At 32.7% G+C, this 25,148-nt stretch overlaps 1 pseudogene; it reads right to left on the bottom strand.

The window, feature by feature from the left end:
- Positions 1 to 7,013: 7,013 nt before the first annotated feature.
- LOC143624083 (putative E3 ubiquitin-protein ligase ARI8 pseudogene) lies at positions 7,014 to 9,206 on the bottom strand (annotated as a pseudogene).
- Between the last annotated feature and the right edge of the window lie 15,942 nt (positions 9,207 to 25,148).

The raw sequence follows: 25,148 nt of genomic DNA, 5'->3' as shown, positions 1-25,148 counted from the left end.
TATCTATATATATTACAAAATATATTAATGATACAATATTGTGAAAAAATAACTTGCCAAATACGTTATCTTGGTTATTTTAGAAGGAAAACAGTGAAACCTTATTATTTCCTTCAATGGTGTGCATGATATGGTTTGAGTCGGTTTTGTGCTAAAAACCAAATTAAAACCAAAACTTCGGTTTTAGGATTTTGAAACAATTCGGTTTTCTCTTTGATTTCACTTTCAGTTTTCGCTTTGATTCCGGTTTGGTTCAGTTTTGTTTATTGTCATTTGAGCTTGAAAATCTTTAGCTGAAAATAATGAATTTTAGTATAAATAATTTTGTCAATAATTAACTTCTTTTTTACGATTGTTAATTATTAAATAACTAATTAAATGTGAGTTACATATTTATTAAGTTATTTTATAACTTAAAATAATGAATAAGAATCTAGAAATTCGGTTTGGCTCTGTTGTTTTTTTTTTTTTTTGTTTTGTTACATGCAAACGAAAACCAAACTGTAATTTCGATTTTTATAAAAACATAAACCAAACCGTCGGCTTTTGTTTCGATTCGATATTTCGGTTTTTTCAGTTTCGGATTAGTTTTTTTGTTTTTCACTTTCGGATTAGTATCCTTTATCAAAATAACATTATTATGGAAAAGCAAATGGTCTCCTACTTCGTGTGTAACTAGGAGTGCAAATGAGCCGAGCTGTTCGCGAGCTACTTGAGATCGGCTCGTTAAAAAGCTTGATCGAGCCGGGCTTTATCGAGCCCGAGCCCGAGCCCGAGCTCAAGCCTACAAATAAGCTCGTTTAATAAACGAGCCCGAGCCCAAGCTTTACTTATCGAGCTCGAGCCGGCTCGCGAGCCTAAACGAGCCTGCCATTTATATAATTTTTTTAAAATGTATATTTAATAATTATTAATTAATAAATATAATGTTATGAAAAAATAAATAAAAATAACTAAATAATATATATTCTTTTATACATAAAATTATAATAGAAAAAATATATAAAATAATTATAATTATATAGAAAAATAATTTATAAATAGGTAACGAGCCGAGCCCGAGCCAAGCTCGAGCTTCAAAATCCATTCACGAGCCGAGCTCGAGCTTTGAAAATAGAGCGAAACGAGCCGAGCTCGAGTTCTGTGTAAGTTAAACGAGCAAAGCTCGAGCCTCATTTGCACCCCTATGTGTAACATGCAAAGTACAAGCAGATAATGCACTATACACGTCATCTAAACTGATTACCAGCCCACCACTTAATTAAATTTGTACAATTAATTAATTAATAGCTTAGAAAAGCTGATCAGTCCTAGTTAGAGTAGAGTTGCTTCACTAGTAATTAAAATTTAAAAACAGATTGATAATTAATGGACTAATACTTATTATACTAATTGTCTCTTTTTGTTCTTTTTGTATGTTTTTGCTCCCTAATTAACAGACCACATAGTCAATTAAAGACTGAAAACGATTCATACTTCTTTTTAATTATATTTAATATTTTTATGAATTAGATGTTTCTGAATCATTGTTTTCTTGGAGTATAATGGAGTAATTATGTTTTGATACAAAAATTCCTAATTGTGTGTTACGTGTTAGTATGTTTCACTTGTTTCATCTTTTGAAATGTTTATTAGTTAATGAAAACGTCATGTACATTATTTATTTATTTTTATTATAATTTTATTAAGTTATATATTTACATGTTATTTATTATATATTATACAGTAACATGTGTTGAATACATGGCCTTTGGCCTAGCGATATCAAGATGTTTGATAAGGCTTAACATTTTTATGTGGTGGGAGTGGGAGTTCAAATTTCATGGGTGACCAAAATTTGTATTAGGATGAAGAAAAAGTAATAACATGTGTATTTAGTATTTATGCAGGGAGTGTGACATTTCTGCATTATTGATTGAAAATACTACAAAACATATTGGAATTATATTAAAGGGTGATTAGCTCACACCACAATAAGAAAAAAAATGAAACACTCGTTTATCATTTTAATGTCCAATGATCATAGTGCAAACGCACAAGACACAAGTTATAAGTAAATGATTAATAGTTTTTGTAACTACTTGTAACTTGTAGTCTGTACTATTAATCATCAACATAAAAACAATACACGAGTGATTAAAGCCCATTTATAAATTATTATAACTATAACTCTTTTAGGGTAACTAAAACAACTGCATGATTTTTAAAGTAGAATAACAAATAACTTAAATCAAATATTAAAAAAACATAACTTTAAAATTGCTTGCCCATAAAAGAGATGACCATATAATAAAATGAAAGGTACTTGAGAGAATAAGTATGTCTACCCAAAAGGACCATACATTTATAACGCATTGTCAATATTGAAAGAAGCGATTGGAAATTTAGAATTTCAATCTTCAAGTAAAAATTAAAAATAAAACAAGTTCAATTTTTTTATATGTTTGATTTAAAGGCTACGGATTAATATTATATTACTAGGTGTCATTTAAGGGAAATTTTAATGTATAGATTAAATTAACGTGTTAAACGTGATAATCATGTAGAATAATTATATATACAAGTGGTAATTATATAATTATATCATAGTTAATTAACACGTTAATTTAATTTGTATTTGATCAAAACCCTTTAATAAACCAATTATCATACTTTTTGATACGTAACCCTAGTTTTTAATGTAGTACCAATGCGATTCCAACCAAACTCTCGTTACATAACCTCCTCAACGCACGTGTTTTCTACTTTTCCTTCATTGTACATTTACAGGACCCGCCGCATTGCACTAGGGACAAGTAGAGGTGCACAAAAAACCCGAACCCGGAACCGGACCCGAAATAAATACCCGGAACCGGTTTTTCTAATGCCCGGGTTTTTAATACCCGAACCCAACCCTACCCGTAGGGTACGGATAGGGTATGCATTTTGGCACTAAAACCCGACCCCAAACCGGACCCTATTTATACCCGGTAATACCCGAAAACCCGATTTGTACCCGGTAATACCCGAACCCGGAACCGAGATTTTCCAATACCCGAAACCGGGTATTTCAAATACCCGATGTATACCCAAAAAATACCTTAAAATACCAGAATAATACCCCTAAAAAGTGTAAACATTTAAAAAATCCAATCTATATAAAAAAATACCGGAAAAAACCCGAAAAAACCCGTAAATAGAGTTTTTCAATACCCGATAATAGGGTATTCAAATACCCGGTTTTAGAATACCCGGTTCTATACCCAACCCGAACCCGATGCATAGGGTATGATTTTTAGAGACAATACCCGACCCGAACCCTACCCGATTATTACCAATACCCGGTCATACCCGTACCCGGTCATACCCGAATCCGGTTCTATACCCGAACCCCGGGTATTTAGAAAACCCGATTTGTGCACCTCTAGGGACAAGCAACCATTTCTTAATTATTTTGGCCCAAATAAAATTATTAGTAAAGCTTAAAAATGATGGGCTGAAACGTTGATGGATGCTTTGACTTTTGGGCTCATGTGGTGCAGTATAATTAAAAAATAAAGCGGCCCATGAAAAACAAATTTGGGCTTAGAGAAATAAAACCAAAAAGTTTTGAGAATAATATTAAGAAAACTGAATCAATCAATTTATGAAAAATGAGAAAAACTTATACCGGGTTTGAATCAAATAAATTAAATTAGCTTGTTAACTGTGATAATTAAGTAGTGTAATTATATACAACATAGTGTAATTATAGTGTATTGTAATTATAATCACACTATGATGTAATTATATAATTACACCACTTATAAATATAATTACACGCTTTAGTTCTCACAGTTAGCAAATTAATTTAATTTGTGTGTTAACTTTCCCCTAAATATGTATACTTCAAAACTGAATTCACTTATATAATATATTTAACAAACATGAATAAACACCAAAATATTTATATAATAATAAAATTGGGAGAATTGTGCTTCCCCAATTGTTCTTCATGCTTATCATGTTGTGCCAATTTTTCACCCACTATCACATACTTGATTTTTTTTTAATTGTTTTCATTTTTTTGGCATTTTTGATTTTTTTTATTGTTTAATTGTTATTTTAATTTTTAAACATGTAATTTGTTTAGTGTCTGTCACGAATGTAATCGAAATTAAACGAATTCACGTCGACTCGCTGCTGCAACACCTGAGTTTTTCTGACTGAATAAACGTCGTTTTAAATATGTTTTTTTATCATAGACCGTAATGAACATGACCAAAATCGATAAAATTCGCGCTAACTTGCCCAGGGACCGAATAAAGATCATTTTAGATATGTTACTTTTTTGTATCATATACCGTAACAAACATAACCAAAACCGATCAAATTGGCATCGACGCGCCACTGTAATACTCGGATGTTACTGACCGAATAACTGTCATTTTAAGTATGTTACATTTTTCTCATAAGCAATATAAGTTTCTTTTGTTTTAGTTCTGATGCCGTAATGAACTTCTGGGCGTTTACTAATTTAATTTTTTTAGTACCATAACGAAGCTACAAGTGTCACTACTGTTTTCTGCGTTTGACGACCTGCTTATTTTTTTTTATAAATTAGTGTCAGTATTATAACTAACTTAGCTCATAACAACCGAGTGCATACCAATGCACCGCCGAAAAGCGGCGGGTGCAAAACTAGTTCTATATAAAACGTGATATTTTCAATAATTAATGTACAAAAATATATATTGATGAATGCAATACTAAAAACTATGGTTGTAATAATTTTGACTAGGCGCCTATTAATCACCGATTAATCCCAATTACTCGCTAGTACCTGTTAGGCCATGATTTTTATACTGAGGATCCTTTATCATTGACTGTCTTATGGATAGTTTATCTTTGAAATATATATCAGGATATAAAGAATCGACGATCCTCGGTATTGTTTGTTTACTAATAATTGCGTTTAGTATGGTGATGTGTAGACAGGTATATCGACTTCAAGACGAACTTGCATCAATTATCCTCATGGAACATCCTATAGCTGGAACATGGATCTAGGATCCTAATTCAACATAGCTGATTATGGACGAACTCTCTAGAAGATTGACGTTTAAATAACAACAACGGTATCTAGACCTGGTCTACCGCTTTATTTGCTAGTGAGTGGCTACCAGCACGTGGTCAAAGAGCACGTTGGTGAAGAATGGAAGACTAGCGGATTTATAGGATGAAGTCGTTAAGTTTGTTAATTACTTTTTCCTTATATATTTAAGTATGATCGATAGGAATAGACACATGTACTTACACACACTAGAGCAGAAACAATTATTCTCTCTATACACTAGCTTTCATTGTAATCTCGATCATATACTCCACAAATATTTGTAATCACCTTTTGTTCATTAATAAACTCGACGGTGATAGTTTTCACCGTCCGGGGGTTTTTTGTGCCGGAGACCACGATAACCATATACTCATCAACCAAAGGTTACCTTGTTGATCATTGACTAAAGTACTTCGACCAAAGATTATCCTATTAATCTTCGACCGGAGCTATTTTACCAACGAATGCCTCGATAAGTTTTGACCGAAGTAAGACTATCGTGATTAAGGGCTTTTTCCCTCGTGATCAAACCATTGTGTTCACCGATATCACGCTTATACATTTGTTATTATCGAATTAGCACCTTACCTCACATAACAGATTCGGATACTTGATTTTTAGCTGATTTTTGTCCAATACAGTACCTATTTCACCCGCCGAATAGCGATTTGCGATTACTACAACACTATATGTTTAATTTAATTAATCATAAAAACATCACAATGTTTTGGTTCTCATTGCTTAAAACGGGTTTTGTTTGAACACACATGGTGAATTTAAATAAGAACCATTAAATATTTAGAAATTGTTTACTCACTTATGAATAAAGCAATTCCTAGCTATCCCTAATGGCCCTAATTTGACCTCACCGTTGTACCACATTGAGGTGAGGTGAGTACGCAAAGTGGTGGTTTCGTTTGAAAATGATTCATAACATGGCACATGTATTTTATGCGATGATATATGCGTCTATATAGTACACGCATGTTTGGACGCATCTGGTAATAGTTTGGCGTACCGTTGTAATTGGTTTAGACACATCATTCCAACAAGTTTTGACGCATTGTTTTAATCGGACAAGTTAAAACACATCATTATATTTAACATTATATCAACACATAAAAAAATCATCTTTATATATTATACTCCAGAGTCCATTCATGGTATACAATTAAGATTGTTCTTTCCCCTGTCTGCCTTTTTTTAACTCTCGGTTATAATCTTAGTTACTAAAATAAAATAAGTATGAACACCAAATTATACGCCCTGAGTGAAAAAAAAATAGTTTTTAATTTATCCTTGAGGAAATTATTGATGCAAGGAAATTTTTATTATTATTTTGATGAATGAAACATAAGGAGGTCCATGTATGATGCATGTAGTTTGAAGAGGTTGCTTGACCTGGCATGAAAATGAAAGCCATTTTATTATACAAATTATGGCATGATAAAGACATTAGATATCGATTGGGAACGAAAGACAATATATCTTTTCATATTTCCATCATGTTCATTCTGTAACTATAGCATCTTCATCCTTTTTCTAGCAAATGAAAGAGATGTGCACACCAAACAATATTCAATTCTGGGAAATAACTTAAATCCTTTCCTGAAACCAACTTCCGGGATGACGATTGCATTTAAAGAATACCAAGAAACCATAAACAAAAATAACAATGAAGATGACTATACGAAGAAACCATAAACAAAAATAACGATGAAGATGAAACAGTCGCCCTTGAAGCAGATTCTATATTTGTTCATGAATGAGAACTCCGCAAGAAATTTGGTACACAAGATTATATACGATATAAACTTGACAATATACTTGCAGACATACTTATTTTAATTTACATATATAACCTGATCTTTTAGCTAGTTTGGTTTTAAGCACACACCAGTAACCTAAAATGGTAAGCATCATACGATAAAACAGACACAAACAAAAAACACCAATTAGACTGCCCACAAAACAAGAAGTTATAAAGTTAAGAGTAAAGAAAAATACTTATTCAGTTTCATAAATAACTATACCAAACACCCTGCAAACCATTCATCTATCCGTCTTGATCACCCAGCTGCTCGTTACTAGACTCACCAGCCATCCAAGCCGCATGCCTCTGTGTATCATTCATGGGCCGCCTCGTCATCATCCTCATCCTCTTCGAACCATCAGACCCTCGTCTCGACGACTCACCAGGCGCCCGCCCTCTAACCTTGCTACTCGAACCACCCTGGTCCGAACCATCCATGGCTTGAGTCTGGTTCGAGTCAACATCCGAAAGACCATTCTCCAACGCCCTAACCAGATTCTCAAAATAAGACCGAGTCACAGTAGTCAAATCAGATAGCTTCACCCTAAAAGTATTAAACTGTTCTTCAGTCGCGTTTTCATCTTCGTTTATAATATAAGTTTGTAATTCCTTCTCAGCACAAAGATGAAGCCTTTCTAAACCAGACTCCGCTTCACCCTGCACATACTCAAAAAACCGCTTTTTAGCTTCTTCTTGGTTAGGTATATAAAATCCATACGCGTATGTCCACTTCAGCACGCGCCTGCACTCAACTATCTGCAACCAAGCATCAATAATAAACTGCAACTGTGTCTCCGGTTGACAGTAGTTTAAACTGAGGGTTTTAATATCAACAGTTTCAATCTTATGCAAATCCAAAAGTGCTTGCTTTCTTGACTTTTCATTAGCAGCCCACCGTTCATAATAATGCGTGTATCTTTCAATCGCCTTTTTACCCAACTCTCTTTGTTTTTCAGCTTCAGGAACAGCACCCCCTTCTTTAGTATACCTATTGCAAGCTCCACTAGAGTGTCCATTATACGGGCCAAGACACAACCAACAAAACTCATAACCGCAAGGCTGCCTGCAAGTCATGTGCATACACCCATGATTCTTCTCAATCGACCGCCTGCATTTAGGACACGGCTTCGTGTACGCAAGAATCCAGTTCGTGTTTTCAGCTTCAGCATTATTCTTCAACACCCATTTACCTACCGTCTCACAATCAAGCGGACGGTGCGCGTCCTCCATACACTTCCAACAAAACCCATACTTACAATTACAAGAAACATCATAATTACCAATCTCAAAATCATCATCAAACTCAACCGCGTACTCGCAGCCCGGACCAGGGCACCATTTAACCTTCTTATTACTCTCAACATAAGTCCTAAGCATAAAAAGATCATACCTTTTCACTTCTTTTTCAGTAACCAACAACTTAACCATATCCGGACCAACCGCAGCAGCACAACCAGGCTCCGAACACCGTAAAGTCAAACACCCCGCACCGTCATTAATCGCCGTCCCAACATACGACTTCCAACACACCTTACAGTAACTATGATCACACCCACAAGTAGCAATATCCCCCTTCCTAACCGATTCGAAACAAATCCCACAGTCCACCTTCCGACCATCCGATTTCGGGAACTTAACACTCGGGTCAAAGTCTAATAACCCGACACCCCTCCTTACTTCAGCCTCATCCTGAAACCAAGCTTCATGAAGCTTACTAACATCCCAATTATACTTAACCAATAACAAACAAGCAGCATCCCTAGATATGGACAAAACAGACGTAACGTTAATAACATCTTCCTCTAACCGTTGAACCAGATCGAGTTCTTTAAGGATCACATGGCTTTTATCGGCAGCTGAATTGGCGCGGTTGACCAGAACATTATAGTCATCGGCGCCGTCGTCCACGTCACGATCAACATCGTATACATCGTCATAGTACACATCATCATCGTCTTCATCGGAAAAAGATGTGAATGCGAATTGAACAAGATGATCGGAATTCATGGGTATCATCAAAACCGATCAATTGAGAAGAAAGGTTTAAACTTGAGGAGAATTGGGCATCGAGGAAGTCGAATTTGATTAGGGATTTTTTAGCCTTTTAGGGTTTAAGAGAAAATTGGCGAATAATTTGGGGATTTTGGAGGTGGGATGTATTATCATATATTCATATGTATGTATGTATATATGTTAGTGATTATCGTTATCTTTAGTTTTTATTAATTCGGAGAATTTTTCGAAGGAAAAAAAGAAAAAAAAAACAAACTTCGGGATTAAGTTTAACACAGGTTTAATTGGTGGGCCCAACTGGCCCAAAAGGTAATAATCAAAATTAAAATAAAAAAATATTCGAGATTTTGAAGATTTAGGTTGGGGTGTATATGGTTCGGTTCGGTTCGGTTCGGTTCGTCTTTAGTTAATAATCAAATTAAATTTATATTAATTTTTTTGCTTTAAATACATTAAATAGATATATATACATGAAATTATTAGGGGTGTCAATCGTGTCGGGTTGGTGACTTGACATGTTAGCGTGTTGAGATCTTTAACCCTAACCCAACCCATATATTTATTCGTGTTGTATCGTGCCAACCCATTTAAATTCGTGTCGTGTTGGGGTTATATTTTGGGTCAACTCAATTTTACATTCATATACGAATATGAGTAATATTTAGTGACTTGGTAATATTTATAGAAAATATTTTAATAATTTTTGATAGATCTAACTGTTTTTGTGTATTTATCCATAACTAGTTTTTATCCCCCGTATTATGGGAGTTGTTTTATATTATTTGTTTATAATATTTATTTGTTTTCTGAATTTTTTTTTTTTTATTGTATGAAAGTTAATAATATACTTATGGTTTGATGATAAATTGTTTAACAAATAAATGAGATGATATAACCCGATTTTAAAGTTATATGGGTTTGAATGTTTGATGAGACCCAAGACCCGTTTATTTTTTTTTAGGAAAATTGGATTTTAATAATCCAAACTTAACGCAGTTGGCCGATAATAATCTCAACTTTGAAAATAGCTGTCACTGATCCCAACTTTCACACTATTTGTTTTCATTGGACCTCCGTTAAAAAAAATTTAACGACGTTAAGTTTTTTCCAAATTTCAAACTGATATTTTAGGGCTTTTGATTGGAATGAGGATACGGGTCGATTGATGTAAAACTTACCATCAAACGGTGATCCAAACGACTAAAGGATGCTTCAATTCCGATGTTTAAACTTTTAATTAACAAAAATCAAATTGTTTAAAGCGTCATTTCGAGTTAAGTTTTACATCAGTCGATTCATATTCTCATTCTGATCAAAATCCCTAAAATATCAATCTGAAATTTGAAAAAAAACTTAACGTCGTTACATTTTTTTAACGGAAGTCCAATGAAAACAAATAATATGAAAGTTGGGACCAGTGACAGCTATTTTTAAAGTTGGGATTATTATCGGTCAACTGCACTAAGTTGGGATTATTAAAATCCAATTTTCCTTTTTTTTACTATAAAATTGGTTTTTTAATTATAAATAATATATATCTTTTTTTAAATAAATCAAATATTAATTTTTAGTATATCCCTACTTACAGGATTTTTAAATCAAATATTTGGTGAGATTGGTTTTTAATTTAATGAGATATTATAACCCGTTTAAGAAATATCTGGGTTTGATGAGACCCATACCATGAATTCGGGTCAAATGCAAGAGAAGCCTTCATTTAAAAATCAAGCAAATCTGGTGACTTCAAAAAAATGGGGAGCGACCATATCACGACATGTAGGATTTTTATGTTTTCGTTTATATATATTATAGATTCACAAGTAACAAACTTTAGTTCACATATTTAGCTCAAGATAAGAAAAACGAATAAAAATAATTAGAGTATAGAGAGTTAGAACTAATTAAAAAAAATTGGAAGTAAAAAGTAGATAAAAGTAATTTAAAAAGAAATTAATTTTACTTTTAAGAGTTAATTGATGTATGAAAAATTAAAAAACTAACTGCTTAACTTTAAAATTAAAGACTTCATATCTCTAAAATCAGCGTATTAACATTTCTAAAATACTTAAACGGGTTAACTGGTCAACCCACCTTTTAATAAGTCGGTTTCGTGTTGACCTATTTTTTAAACGTGTCTGGTTCGGGTTGACATGTTTAAGAAAATGGGTCGTGTCAGCCAGCCCAAAACCTATATTTTTCGTGTCGGGTTTCGGGTCGTGTCAGGAATTTATACCTCTAAAATTAATGTACAAATATATGAAATGGTGATATAAAACATTAAATACATGAAACGATGGTATAAAGAAAATATGAACGATTCGGTTTGACTTGATTAATTTTTGCTAACCGATGGTACAAATATCCAATAACTGATTTTCCGTTAATTTGATTTTCGGTTAATGTCGATACAGTTTTGTTGCTTTTCGGTCGACTTCGATTTACGGTATGGTTATTTGTTCAACCCTAGGCCCTAGGTTAGGGAAGTGGGAAATAAAAAGAAACCGGATATCTAGATGAAATTGAAATTTATAAGAAATTTAATTTAATTTTGTTAGAAATTGTAAAGGTGCGTGATTGGTAATTTATGCGAATGAATTGGATTGTTAAAAGCCAAAATAACTTTAAGCCTCGTAGCTAGCAAGTAGCAACCACTTTATTTCTATAACGACTTTTGTGAAGTTTCCTGGAATGTTCAAAAACCATATCGAAGAAAAGATATATATATATATATATACATATATATATACATATATATATATATATATATATATATATATATATATATATATATATATATATATATATGACTTTGAAGTTTCAATGTACTTTCTAGTGGTTCACAATCAACTAAAGTTTTTGGAAAGAAGTTGCAACATTATAATTATAATTATTTGACGTTTGAATTTGAAATATTATTATCTGTTGATGGTTTATTTTACACATTTGAGACATGTTTGCAATTGGGATATCGGATTCCTAGCCCATGAATTATCACCAGAAAAAGAACAAAGAAGAAAAATCACCTAATTTGGGGTGAGGTCATTAGGATTTATGATTACAAGCAAATAGAACACAGGGTAAAATAAATTGTCGTTTAAAAATCAGTTCTTTATCAACCAAAGCATCATCTTTTGTGACAAATTAATCCTCAAACATGTTTGTAAGTACCATTTCCTCTTAATATACGTTTGTATGTGGTTTTTGGCATTTTACTATGACTAGTGAATCAGGATTGAATGTTTATAAAAGCTAGAGAAATGTGCCTCCTTATACATATGTTTGAGAAATTCATTGTCTTTGTTATTAGTCTTTCAAGTCATTGTTTATGTGAATCTAGGATTTATTAGCATAAAATTATAGTTGAAGAATATCCATGATATGGTATTCATTATTTGTATATTTTGTTTACCTTACACAATTCGAGGTACTTAGTTCGTGTTTGTCGTATTAACTTTCTAAAGAGTTGTGGGATTAGGTAGCTTTAACAGAAATCCAATCCACCTTTCTCATTTCTCATTAAAATGATAGTTATATGACTCTTCATTGCATGATTTTAGGTGGCTATTGTGTGTTTATTATTCTACCTTCTTGAAGAGTCATATGATTTAGATAGTCTTGACGGGAACATAGTCTACTTCCACGTATAATGTGTAGAAAATTATCACACCACAAGTTCATGTGTGTTATTATTTTGCCAAGTGGATTAGAAATCAAAGTGATATTTTTCTTTGATTAATTATCATCTTCTTTGTAACTTGTTTCATTTAGAGTAATTGCTAGTTATTTATTTATTTGCAATATTCACAAATCACTCTATTTAATTGGCTAGATAATGATAAAAGTTAATGGTTAGTAACTATCATGTACACGGATTGATTATTGGTTGTTACCCTACCCGTATTACTATGCAATATGTACACTTTTATGTGGTTAACCCATTTGTGTGAAAAAAGAATTTATTTAAAAATGTAAATACATTCACACATCAATATGTTAAAATCAACAAAAGGGATTAAAGAGTTCATACAAGGATTTTTAATGAAACATTGTCTCATGAGGTATAACCACAATGGCGGATGTAGTGTATTACCAGGGTAGCCTCCGCTGCCCCTTAACTTCTCGTCGGTAGTGTTAAAAAAATTAGGTTGATTTTCGTGTTTTGTTACCTCTGAAAAAATTTAACGTTACCCATGTGCGTTTTAAGCTCAACCTATTTAAAAATTCAACCCAACTAAAGCTCAAACAAAGGTGTAAAGCCCAAACCAATAAAACTCAATAACCCTTAAAATAATATATGTTACACTTAAAATAAAACTAGCAGTAAGCCCGCACGATGTTGCAGCGACGACAAAGTTTTAATCTTATCACATAAATACATGATTAAATATAGTAACAAGCCTTAGAATGATCATATAAGATATCAACTTAAAAACGAATTTTATGATCATCTGGTCAAAGAAGGGTGGTTTGAGGAAAGGAAATTGATGAAGCATAACCGCTGGATTGAAAGAAACATGTTTATTTATAGCATATGCAATAAGTGTTTTACATAATCATCAACAACTTGTACATTGATGCATAGTAGACTTGTATATTATAATTGATAAGTCGGTATTGAGCAAAATTATCAAAACGTCGACAAAAATATGTGCGTCGCAACAGTAAGTCGGTTTTATTATATATCATAATATATTAGAAAATATGGATATAACAAGAATTTAAATAAATTTGTCAAATTGCGGGTTAAGGATGATGCGGGCACTATTAAAATCAACACTCTTACTTTTTCCTATCATTCCTGCATTATATATACTAACCGGGTGCCCCTGCGTGTCGCAGGGTATGCGTATAAACACAACATCAAACGCGTAACCGGTATTAGTATGCACCTAACCTCGCATCGACATGTGCGTAACCCAAAAATAGACAATAGTGTGCGTGTAACGCGACATCGAGCGTGTATCCGGTGTCGGTACACGCAACGGTTGTAAATGCGCAATCCGGTGTCGATACGCGCGTAACCGGTTTTAACCAGACCTGAACCAAATTAACTTTTTATGTATCATGTGTTTTGTTCATAACCATTTTTGACCCATGACCTGAACCCGCTCGACGGGGCCCGTTTCCCGGTCCTAACCGGTAATCACATAACACGTTAAGTTTTTAAAATTAAAATATAGCAATATCATACTCAAATTAGAGAGCATAAAATGTTCGTCTTTATGGTGTAAATATTAACGTGGAAAAAGTTATAACCATTTAAAAGTTGTAGGGGTAGTTAATTTAGAATAAGGGGTAAATGTGTAATTATTACATATATTAACCAAATCTGATTGAAATTAAAGGACAATAATTTATATAACTACAATATCGGGAGGAGTGGGCATCAATGGTTTGTAACATGTGGATCAACAGTTGTACTTTGTTGTTTTATCTTTAGGCTACACTGTTTCTCCTCCACGTAGCCTGCCACCAGCACATCACCCCATCATTGATTATGATCCTTACCGTCTTGGTTCGCTTCTTCTGTACCGGAAATCTAGAAATCATTGAATTTGATTGCAGGATTGAATGCTCTGATTTTGAATCCAAGTAAGTGAACACGATTTCATCTCCTTCACAACCGCTGATATTAACAAATGTTCATTTTTTTTACAGTTTTCTATCTCTTTGATTTGATTAACGACTTGGTTACACGAGCCCTAAATCGCATCTCACGGTTATGCCTCACCGGATTCAGATTTGCTCTCTTCCTTACGTTCGGTGGTAACATACTTCTGCCGTATGTTTGATTGCAGGTGGTTTCATCTTCACTCTGTTTCTTTTCATTTATTCTTATTTATGCAGAAATCTCTATGGTTGTTTTGGTACTCCGTAGAGGTCGGTACTGTTTTTTGTTTGTAATTGCTTTTGTCCATTGTCTTGCCCATTCTCGCAAGCAGCTTGCTCAAATTTCTGTGTTCTCAAGTTATTTGGTTCATGCAATTGTGTGTGTAGTGTTTGTCAATCGCTTGACTATCTAATATTTGCTTAGCCAATGAGTAATATATTGTATCCGTTTGATTTCGGGTCATTGGTAATTGTATGTATTAGTTCGTGTGTGTTTATGTCGAAATGGTTATCGTTTGAATGTTACCGTATGCCTAATTTTGATTTAGGGTAATTTGAAATATGGTCATTTGATTTCATGTTCCAATTGACTTCATATGATACAAAAAATCAAATAATAAAAGAAATGTCATAAACAATTAAAGTTTTGCTGGATTCTAAATAATGCTAGTTTTTTAATCATATTCAACTAAATAGGTATGCATCTATGTGGTACTTATTAGCTATTCAGCCATTCTAGCTTTAATCTCAATATTATTACTTATAGTTATTCTATTACTAAAGTTTTTTGCTTAGTGGGTTTGTTAGATATATATCATTTTGTTTGACCTTATATGTCTCTTCTTCGGTTAAGGTTTCACACCATCTCCCCCGTAACGCGGGGGCCAAAATACTAGTTATAAATAATTTTGAATCATATATTGTTTGTTAACCATAGAAGATATTGAAAAGTCCACATTACCCCTAAAATCTCATAAATTTATGCATTGTGTGTTGTACATTGTGCATGGTTTTATGTACCTCTTAAAACTTAATAAGTCTCTAACTCATGCTTTATATATAGTACAAATATAGATATAGATATATACACATGTAGAACGATATTTTAGGCCTCACAAATGCTTTATCAAAACATCTTCAAAAAAAATAAAATAATAAAACTTGTTAGAAGCGTCTAAGCTGATAAGCGAGAAAAACCGAACATTGAATAATCTAAGACAAAACGGGTTTGATAAGATGTTGGCTAGAGTGACATATTTTTGTGGAAAAAAACAAGACTAAGATGTTAGATATGACGGTAAGTTATGATAACCAACGAAACCGAAAGAATATCATTACTAATCGACATCATTTTAAGGTTGAAGTTTTTAATGCCGTTTTGGATATGCAAATTCTAGAACTTGAAAATAGATTCAGTGAGGTATCAACTAGTTTTATAGAAAATATGTCCGGTTTAAATCCTTGTGATTCGTTATCTAAGTTTGACATATCGAATATAGTGACATTTTCTAATATGTATTCGAATGACTTTAGTAATGAAGAAAGAAAGTGTATTTCGGGGGATCTTACGACCTTTTATCACACTTTAAATGAAGATGATAAATTTTCAAAATTGGGTGGAATGTGTCACAACCCAACCTACGACGGAAATGTCGGGGCGTGAACTGATTGCCCACAGCTCTCAAGGTACTATCATGCAATATTTAATTGACAATATCTATTAATTAAATTTAGTTTTCAAATAAATCAAATAAAAACAAGTACATAATCCATAAATACAACAATACAAAATTTATAATTCTAATGATCTTGATTTAAATATTCTTCTAACTAAATTCTTCACTAAGTCTTCACCAACCTGTATTAAATTTCTACTATAACCTGCATATGTGTATAGAATATAATTTTTATCAATAACACATATTGAGTGAGTAAAACACCAATTAAGTGAGATATAATATAATATATAATAGATAAAGAAAAATGCAAATTGTGTCAAGTGAGATAAACAATTTCACCAATAAACAAGTAAATAATGACGTGGGTAAGCCTCATGAACAGATGAAACTGAACGATGGCTAACACGACGGACGTATGGTCATACTAGACTGAGAATATGTTGGACATCTCAGACAAGTATTCAAGCAAAACATATAAGCATATAACACGTTAGGAACAACCGATCGAGACCGTAATTTTCAGGGACCAAACTCCTTTTTTATATATATTTTATTTTTTTTTATAAAACATGTATAGGTATTAATCATCTTATTATATATTGGGCTAAATACTTTTTTTTATCTATAATTTATTTAAGCTAGCAGGCCCAAAGTACACTTTTGCTATGTTTAAAAATGGTAGCTTATGTATTTCATCACTCGCTAGGGCTTACGAACATTTTTATTTTGGTTTGGCCGAGATATTTAAATTCTAAAAGATGGCCTTTTAAGAACCATTTCATTCCGATTCTATTTACTAGAAAAATATATGTTTGAATTAAATCCAGTCGCAAACCATGGAGCAAATAAAAAAGAGGGTGGCACCTTTATATACAATTAATATTTGTTAATATATATAGATAAATGATCTAATACAATAATCCATTATCGTATATTACGTACGCGACACCCTTAACCAAAAACGCGCTAACCCTAAAATCATAACTACGCAATCTGTTTTTCGTCCACCACCTCTGACGTCCCGTCAAAGTCCACCGTTGTAACATTTAGGGTTTTCATTTCTTTCGTATTTGTAATCATTACCGGACCCAGGTTCGGTTTCGGGTATTTTACCAATAAAGTTCCGTATTTGTTAGTATTTTTATTTATTTTTTATATAATTGATTTTAATTAGGAGACTTGTACAAAATCAACCCCAACCAACTTTAATCCACTTTTGAACCCACAACCAAAGACAAGGAACCAACTTGCAAAATAACAAAACATTTTTTCCCTCCTTCTCCTCACCACCATCACCAGCCGTCGACCCCCCCCCCACACCTTTCTTGGACCTCAATTTTCGGGCATAATAAACAAAATTGATCTTGCCAAATCAATTGTTGACCAAAAACGCGTTTAACCGACAATTTAATTGTAGAAATATATGACCAATTGACAAATAACATTTCCTAACACGAACTGAGCATAAACCGCCTCCTAATCACTTTATAAACTCGATCATTTTACAATTAAACTAGTCCACACATCCCTCACTACATCACGATACTAAACCCTAACGTAATTTCAGTTTATACAGCCGCCCACACCCCTATTATCTTCATGTTGCAGCCGTGGAACATAATCAGCCTTTCGCCATCGATTCGTTACTTAATCTGGAAATTGATAAAGGCATCTAGTTCGTCTTTAACCCAAGAACATTAACCCTAAATCAATTTTAACAAACCTTAAACGTTTGACTCAATTTAAAGATCTAGGGTTTATAGTTATTTTGGGTTTTGAACATAGAATACATATCTTTTTTCCAATCCATTATATTCACAAGTTATGGCTGGTGTGTGTGTGGTTAATACTCTGGAACCAGTCAAGGCATGGGTTCGAGCACTTCTAGACCCGGTTTTTGTTATTTATTTTTTTAAAATCTTTTTACTCAATATTTTTATGTTTATTATATATACACAACATTATATCAACATTGTTTTGATAAACTGAACCCCGAAACAACTCTTTTCTTTTCGTATTTATGTATATATAGGTATAGGGTCAAGTTATTCTACAAAAGGGGAACAAAAATGAGAAGGATTTCTAGCCACACAAAAAAAACCCTAAAAAAATTGAAAAAAAATAAAAAAATTGTAACTCAAAATTTAATAAAAAAATGAAAAAAGTAAAAACACAAAAATATTTCCACCATCTTTCTCATTCTCAAAAGAAAAAAAACATAATGGTGAGTGAAAAAAGTCGTTGTGTATTTTGTTTATCATTGTGTTTTGAGTTTGTTTTCGTCATTGATTGTGTCTTTTTCCCTTAACATTGTGTTATTTTTTTTATATTGTGTTATGTTACTCAACATTGTGCTATATTTTGTTTGGAATTGTGTTATATTTTGCGATCTATTGTGTATTTTTTTAGTTATAATTGTGTCTTTTGTTTATTTTCGTCATTGTGTCTTTGATCTCGACATTGTGTCTTTTCGTCATTTTTTTATTATTATTTTTGGAACGAGAATGATGGCGGAAACATTTTAGTTTTTTAATTTTTTTCGTTTTTTATTTATATTTTGAGTTATGATTTTTTTATTATTTTTTTAAGAGGATTTTGTGTGGTCACAAATCCTTCTCACACTTCTCATTTTTGTCTCTCTTTGTATTTTAACTTTACCCTATAGGTATATATTTGTTTAACTTTTATAATTGAGTCTACACATATGTGTGTGTGTGTGTGTGTGTGTGCATATTTGCTTAAATTTTATAATCGAGTCTATATATAAATATACAACTTTATGTATTATACACGTACACTTATTAACTAAGATGAAAAAAATGTATAATAATTATTTTACTACTCTCGCCAACGAACCAAATTATATTAGACATTCAAAATATTTCTTTTAACTTTTTCGATAATATATACATATATTTTTAATGTCTACCTTATTTATGTAAAAATTAAACATAAAAGTGGTAGTGGTAGTGGTAGTGGTAGTGGTAGTGGTAGTTGTAGTTGTAGTTGTAGTAGTAGTAGTAGTAGTAGAAGAAGAAGAAGAAGAAGCAGCAGCAATAATAATAATAATAATAACAACAACAACGTTAATGATAATAATCACACAACCATATCGAATCTCAAAACCCGTTATAAATCTTAGTATTTCGTTATGATTATATTTAATTCATGTTGTCATTAACAACTAGGAATATTTGTCGGTGAATCTCGAGGAGCTTGATCGTATTCATCATAGTTCTTTTTATTATCTCATCTTCACTTAATCCACTTGTTAAGGTAAGAAATTCACATCCCCCTTTTTACCATTTTAAATTTTGGGGGCGTCAGCGTTCACAATCAAACTTATTATAGATTTTTACTACGATTCCAATATATGCGTGAATTGAAATTGCTCGATTAGTTGATACGTGTGAATGTGACTATGTGTTTGCTTTTGTTGTGGTGGTTGGTATCTCATCCTCAATAGTATGATCATACGCCGTCGGATAACTCATTATCAATATGATTCAGGTAAAAAGACAACTTTTACTTATTGTTATACTAGTTGTAGTGATTTACAATTATCGCATGGAATTGTCTTTTTAAATATTATATATATACAAAAATGTGTTTACTTGCTCAACTTTATGTTGATATATATATATATATATATATATATATATATATATATATATATATATATATATATATTCACGCATGACGCATGTAGCTTTATTGGATGAATCAAGTATTGAAGTTTAAATGATACCTTAGGTTGCTATGATGAATGAAGAACACATTTATATTAAGTTAATTTATGTTTTAAATATTTATTTATAACTGTATTTCTTTTGAGACAATGTTTGTGCTTTTGAAACTTGATATATGAATGAATAATTTAGATATTGACACATGTATTTTACTTAGTGTCTTCTGCGCTATAATACAATATTGTCGCTCCCCGACATGTTCTGCCGTAGGTTGGGTGTGACAACCGTCGCGACCATTGTCTATCGTTGTGAGCACCGTCCTCTTCCGTCACGACCATCGATTGTTGCTCACAGGTCAGCTGATCAATTTTTCAAATGAAATTGAAATTGTTGAACCTAATTGATATTAACATTGAAATTGATCCAACTAATCATCAATTTGAAGCTTAAATGGATCAATTTTGAGTGATGAGTTTTAATTAGGGGTGTCAATCGTGTTGGGTTAGTGGGTTAGCGGGTTGATGGTTTTCGAGTTGGCGGGTTAGCGTGTTGAGATTATTCACCTAAACCCAACCCATATATTTATTTGTGTCGTGTTCGGGTTGTGTGTTGGGTCAACCCATTTTATGTTCATATACAAATATGAGTAATAGCTAGTGAGTTAGTAATAAGTTAAACAATTAATTACTCTAATTTATATAAAACATTTTATTAATTTGTGATAGATATAATTTTGCTTGTGTATTTATATCTCATTTCCAATTAATAAATTAAGTTCACATGTTTAGCTCAAGATAAGAACAAGAATTGAAATAATTTGAGAATAGAAAGTTAGAACTAGTTAGATAAAAATTTTAGAAGTAAAAAGTAGATAAAATTTACTTTTAAAAGTTATTGATGTAAAAATTTAAGTATTTAACTTCAAAATTTAAAACTTCTTATCACTAAAATCCAAATATTAACTTCTTTAAAATTCTTAAACGGGTTAACAGGTCGACCCACTTTTTAACAAGTTGGGTTCGGGTTGACCCATTTTTTAACGTGTAGGGTTAACATGTTTAAGAAAACGGGTCGTGTCAGCCGACCCAAAACCTACATTTTTTCGTGTCGAGTTTCAGGTCGTGACACCCCTAGTTTTTAACCTTGAGTGTATCAGGATTTAAGCCTAAACGTATTAGGTTTTAAGCCTGAACGTTTTAGGTTTTAAGCATGTACGTTTTAAATTTTAGAATTTGGCTTGAAGGTTTTTGTTTTTTTAACATTTAACGTATTTCGTGTACGTAATGTACGTTAAGCGATTATTGTATGTTAACTAAACCACACACACACACACACACACACACATATATATATATATAAACTCCAACATTGGCCAAAATTTAGGGTTGTTCACGAGCCGAGCCGAACCGAGCGAAGGCTTGCTTCAAATCGAACCGAATTGAACAACTGAAACTCGAACCGAGCGAAAACCGAAAGAGTCAAAATCGAATTGAGCATTTTTCGATCGAACATCGAGCGATTTCGAGCATTATTTATTTCTTTTTCACTTTAAAATTTTCAATAAGAAACAAATTTGAAGGTTGTAAATAATATTTTATATAAATAAATTAGTAATTTTTAGACAAACGTGTAATAGATTATAAATTTTTATTAAAAATAAGTTTGAAGTAAGATATAATTATTATATAAACAAACTTCTAATATTCTAAAAATTTGAAGCGAACAATAAAACTATAAAATTGACGGAATATGAAAAATTTGTAAGCGTAAAAATAATTGTAAGCTTATATTTATGTGTTTTGTCAATATATTAATGTACTTGTTCACATATAATTATATATAAAATAAATTAAAAATATTCGAGCCGAACCGAACCGAGCAAACATTTGCTCGTTGCTTGGCTCGTTTACAAACCGAACCAAGCAGAGCGGCTCGTTTTCAATCGAACGAAAAAATGAGCGAACATTTTCCGAGCAATTTCCGAACGAGCGGCGAGCGAGTTCGAGCGACAAACGGTTTGGATGGCCTAAGCCAAATGATGACAATATGTTTTACCATCCACAGCGCCGGCAGAAAGTTCGAGTAACATAGTTTTACCATCCAACATATAAGAGCATTCCCATTTGGTTCTCCAAACCTCACTTCATTTCTAAAATTTAGGGAAAACGTCTAAAAAATAGCTCCAGTCCATTCCCCATCTCCAAACTCCATCTCCAAATTTTAACAAAATGCTACAGTAGATCTCCAAATTTAGAGCAATGTCAAAGCACTTCATTTCTAACTCCCTCCCTCATTCTCCGGCCTATCTTCTTCTAGTGCTCATTCCTTCCTCTCAATACCTGAGTTAATCAAATTGGGTATTATTAGCCAAGAGAAAAAAAAGGCCTTCCCTTTGATATTTTCATAATGTGTATATCTCATATGAACTTATGTTTTGGATCTTGTAAGTTTGATATTTTGCCAATTTGCAGTTTGCATTACTATATATTCGAATGAAAGCATATTATTTACTACAAGAGTGCAATGTTGGGAACAGTTATATATGTTTGGTCTCGTTTGACTTAAGCATGATATAGATTATTAGTATATGCATGTTATTAAAGTGCTTATACCAGATTACCAGTTAGTGGAAATTAATTAGATAGTTAAAATTCTATAAAAATATATTATATATCAATTTAAAATAAAAAAATAATAAGACAAAATAGTTAGTATTTAAGATATAAATGAAAGAAAGGGAAAGAAATAATAAAAAAAGAATATAAAGATAGAAGTGAAGAATGGGTTGGTGGAGGTTTTTAAAAAATAATGTATAAATTTAAGAAATTGTGATTTTTGGTTAAATTTAAAGATAGAGATGAAGAACCGGATGAGAATGCTCTATCTAAGCCTGAAAATTAACTCCAAAACCTTTTAACCTTTTGTTCATTTTCTCGGCCCACAACCCAAACTGTTATTAGCCAGCCATTATTTTGAGCCCAAAATATTACAAATTTATACCTTTCTTTTACTCATTATAAGCCCACATCCAGATTATTATGTTATCCGTTTTAAAGATAAAGATAATCACCGGCCTAGTACCTAGTAGTAGAGGTAGAGCTGCACAAAAACCCGTACCCGGAACCGAACCCGAAAAAAATACTCGGAACCGGTTTTTTTATACCCGGGTATTCTATACCCGAAACCGGAACCGACCCTACTCGTAGGGTATGGATAGGGTATGCATTTTGAGGTCAATACTCGTACCCGGAACCGTACCCGATTTATACCTGTAAATACCCATACCCGATCATACCCGATACCCAGTTATATCCGATACCAATTTTCTAATACTCGAAATAATACATGAGTTTTCATAGTATATTTTTATGTTTACTTCACAACTTTTATGTTTACGTTTTTGTAAAATGCATATTACTAAGTAAATAATTTGTATTAAGTGGATTTATGGTTTTTGTAATATAGTTTAATTATTTTTATACATTAATAAGCAAATTTAAATTTATAACAAATTAAAAATGTATAAAAAAATTACAAATTCAAAACCGGGTATTAAAACCCGGTCGTACCCGGACACATACCCGGTTCCAATACCCGAACCCGATCATACCCTACCCGGGTACATAGGGTTGAGTTTTTCTCCTCAACACCCTACTCGAACCCTACCCGATTTCTCTCAATACCCGATCATACCCGAAACCGGTCCATACCCAAACCCGGGTATTAGAAAAAACCCGTTTTGTGCACCTCTAAGTAGAGGTGCACAAAAAATCCGAACCCGGAACCGGACCCGATATAAAAAATCCGGAACCGGTTTCTTTAATACCAGGGTTTTTAATACCCGAACTCGTACCCGACCCTACCCGTAAGGTACGGATATGGTATGCATTTTGGTACTAAAACCCGAACCCGGACCGGACCCGATTTGTACCCGGTAATATCCGAAAACCCGAACCAGTTCCATACCCGGACCTGGGTTTTTCCAATACCCGATACCGGGTATTCCAAATACCCGATGTATACCCGAAAAATACCTTAAAATACCCGAAAAATACCTTAAAAAGTGCAAACTTTTAAAAAATTTAAGCTATACATGAAAAATACCCGGAAAACACCCCCAAAAACCCGAAAATAAGGTTTTTTCAATACCTGAAAATAAGGTATACAAATACCCGATTTTTGAATACCCGGTTCTATACCCGACCCGAACCCAATGCATATGGTATGGTTTTTAGAGACAATACCCGAACCCGAACCCGACCCGGTTATTAACAATACCCGATTTTTCAATACCCGGTCAAACCTGAACCCGATTCCATATCCGAACCTGGGTTTTTGAAAAACCCAATTTATGCACCTCTACCTAGTAGTATGTTTCCATTCAGCTTAACATGACCCATTGCCCCGTGTTATACATTTATTAAAAGATTTAATTATTATTGATATAATACAGGTAAGTTTTATGGTGATATTTAAAACATGAACTATGTATAAGATAAGCAAGTCGTGTCTCCAAAATCAATTGTTTTAAGATGACACGTTTTAACTTCCTAGTTCTTTTGGCCGACTCTATAGATGATGATACATGCAAGACTGATAAGAGGTGGTAGTACGCAAGAGGTAGGAATAGTAAAACCACACCAATATAAACGACTTTTGTTGTGGTTTAACCGGTTTGATGTATTCTTTTCCAAATTTAAAGCACAAACTATCAATATGACGTTCTCGAATTTTGAAATTCGGATTAGTTTATGGTATGAGCCGAACCAAGCAGTTTAAAACGGTACTTTAAATATGAAACTAAAAACGCGCCATATCAAAGCTTGGTAAGGTAATTTACATTTATACAACAAACAATATATATTTACACTCTGTTCCAGAGTTTCAATTATAGAGAGAAAGAAAAAGAAAGGGTAAGAAATTAGGTAAAAAATTTGTTCCCTAGTTTTTTTAAGGTGAGAAAGGAAAAGAATAGAAAAGAAACCAAAAAGGAAATGATTATGTTTCTTTTTCTTCCAAATTGGAAAGAATATGAGAGAAAGAAAATAGTTAAAACTTCATCAGACTCAAATTACCATGTTGCCCTAGCTTTATCTTCATCATATCATACACTTCCCTCCTTTCTGTACATTAACCAAACCTAACCACCGCCGTTCATCATCACAATACTCCGACAAGTCGGCACCCCTAAGTCTGTTATGTATACATGAAGCATATTTGATCATATCTTGTGTTATGTGAATATCTGTGCACAATGTGTGATCATAGGT

Source organism: Bidens hawaiensis, unplaced genomic scaffold, assembly GCF_021521415.1.
Source record: "Bidens hawaiensis isolate Kalapana, Puna unplaced genomic scaffold, B.hawaiensis_p1.1 tig00003653_1, whole genome shotgun sequence".
Lineage (NCBI taxonomy): Eukaryota > Viridiplantae > Streptophyta > Magnoliopsida > Asterales > Asteraceae > Bidens > Bidens hawaiensis.
This window is presented reverse-complemented; position numbering and strand designations above follow the sequence as displayed.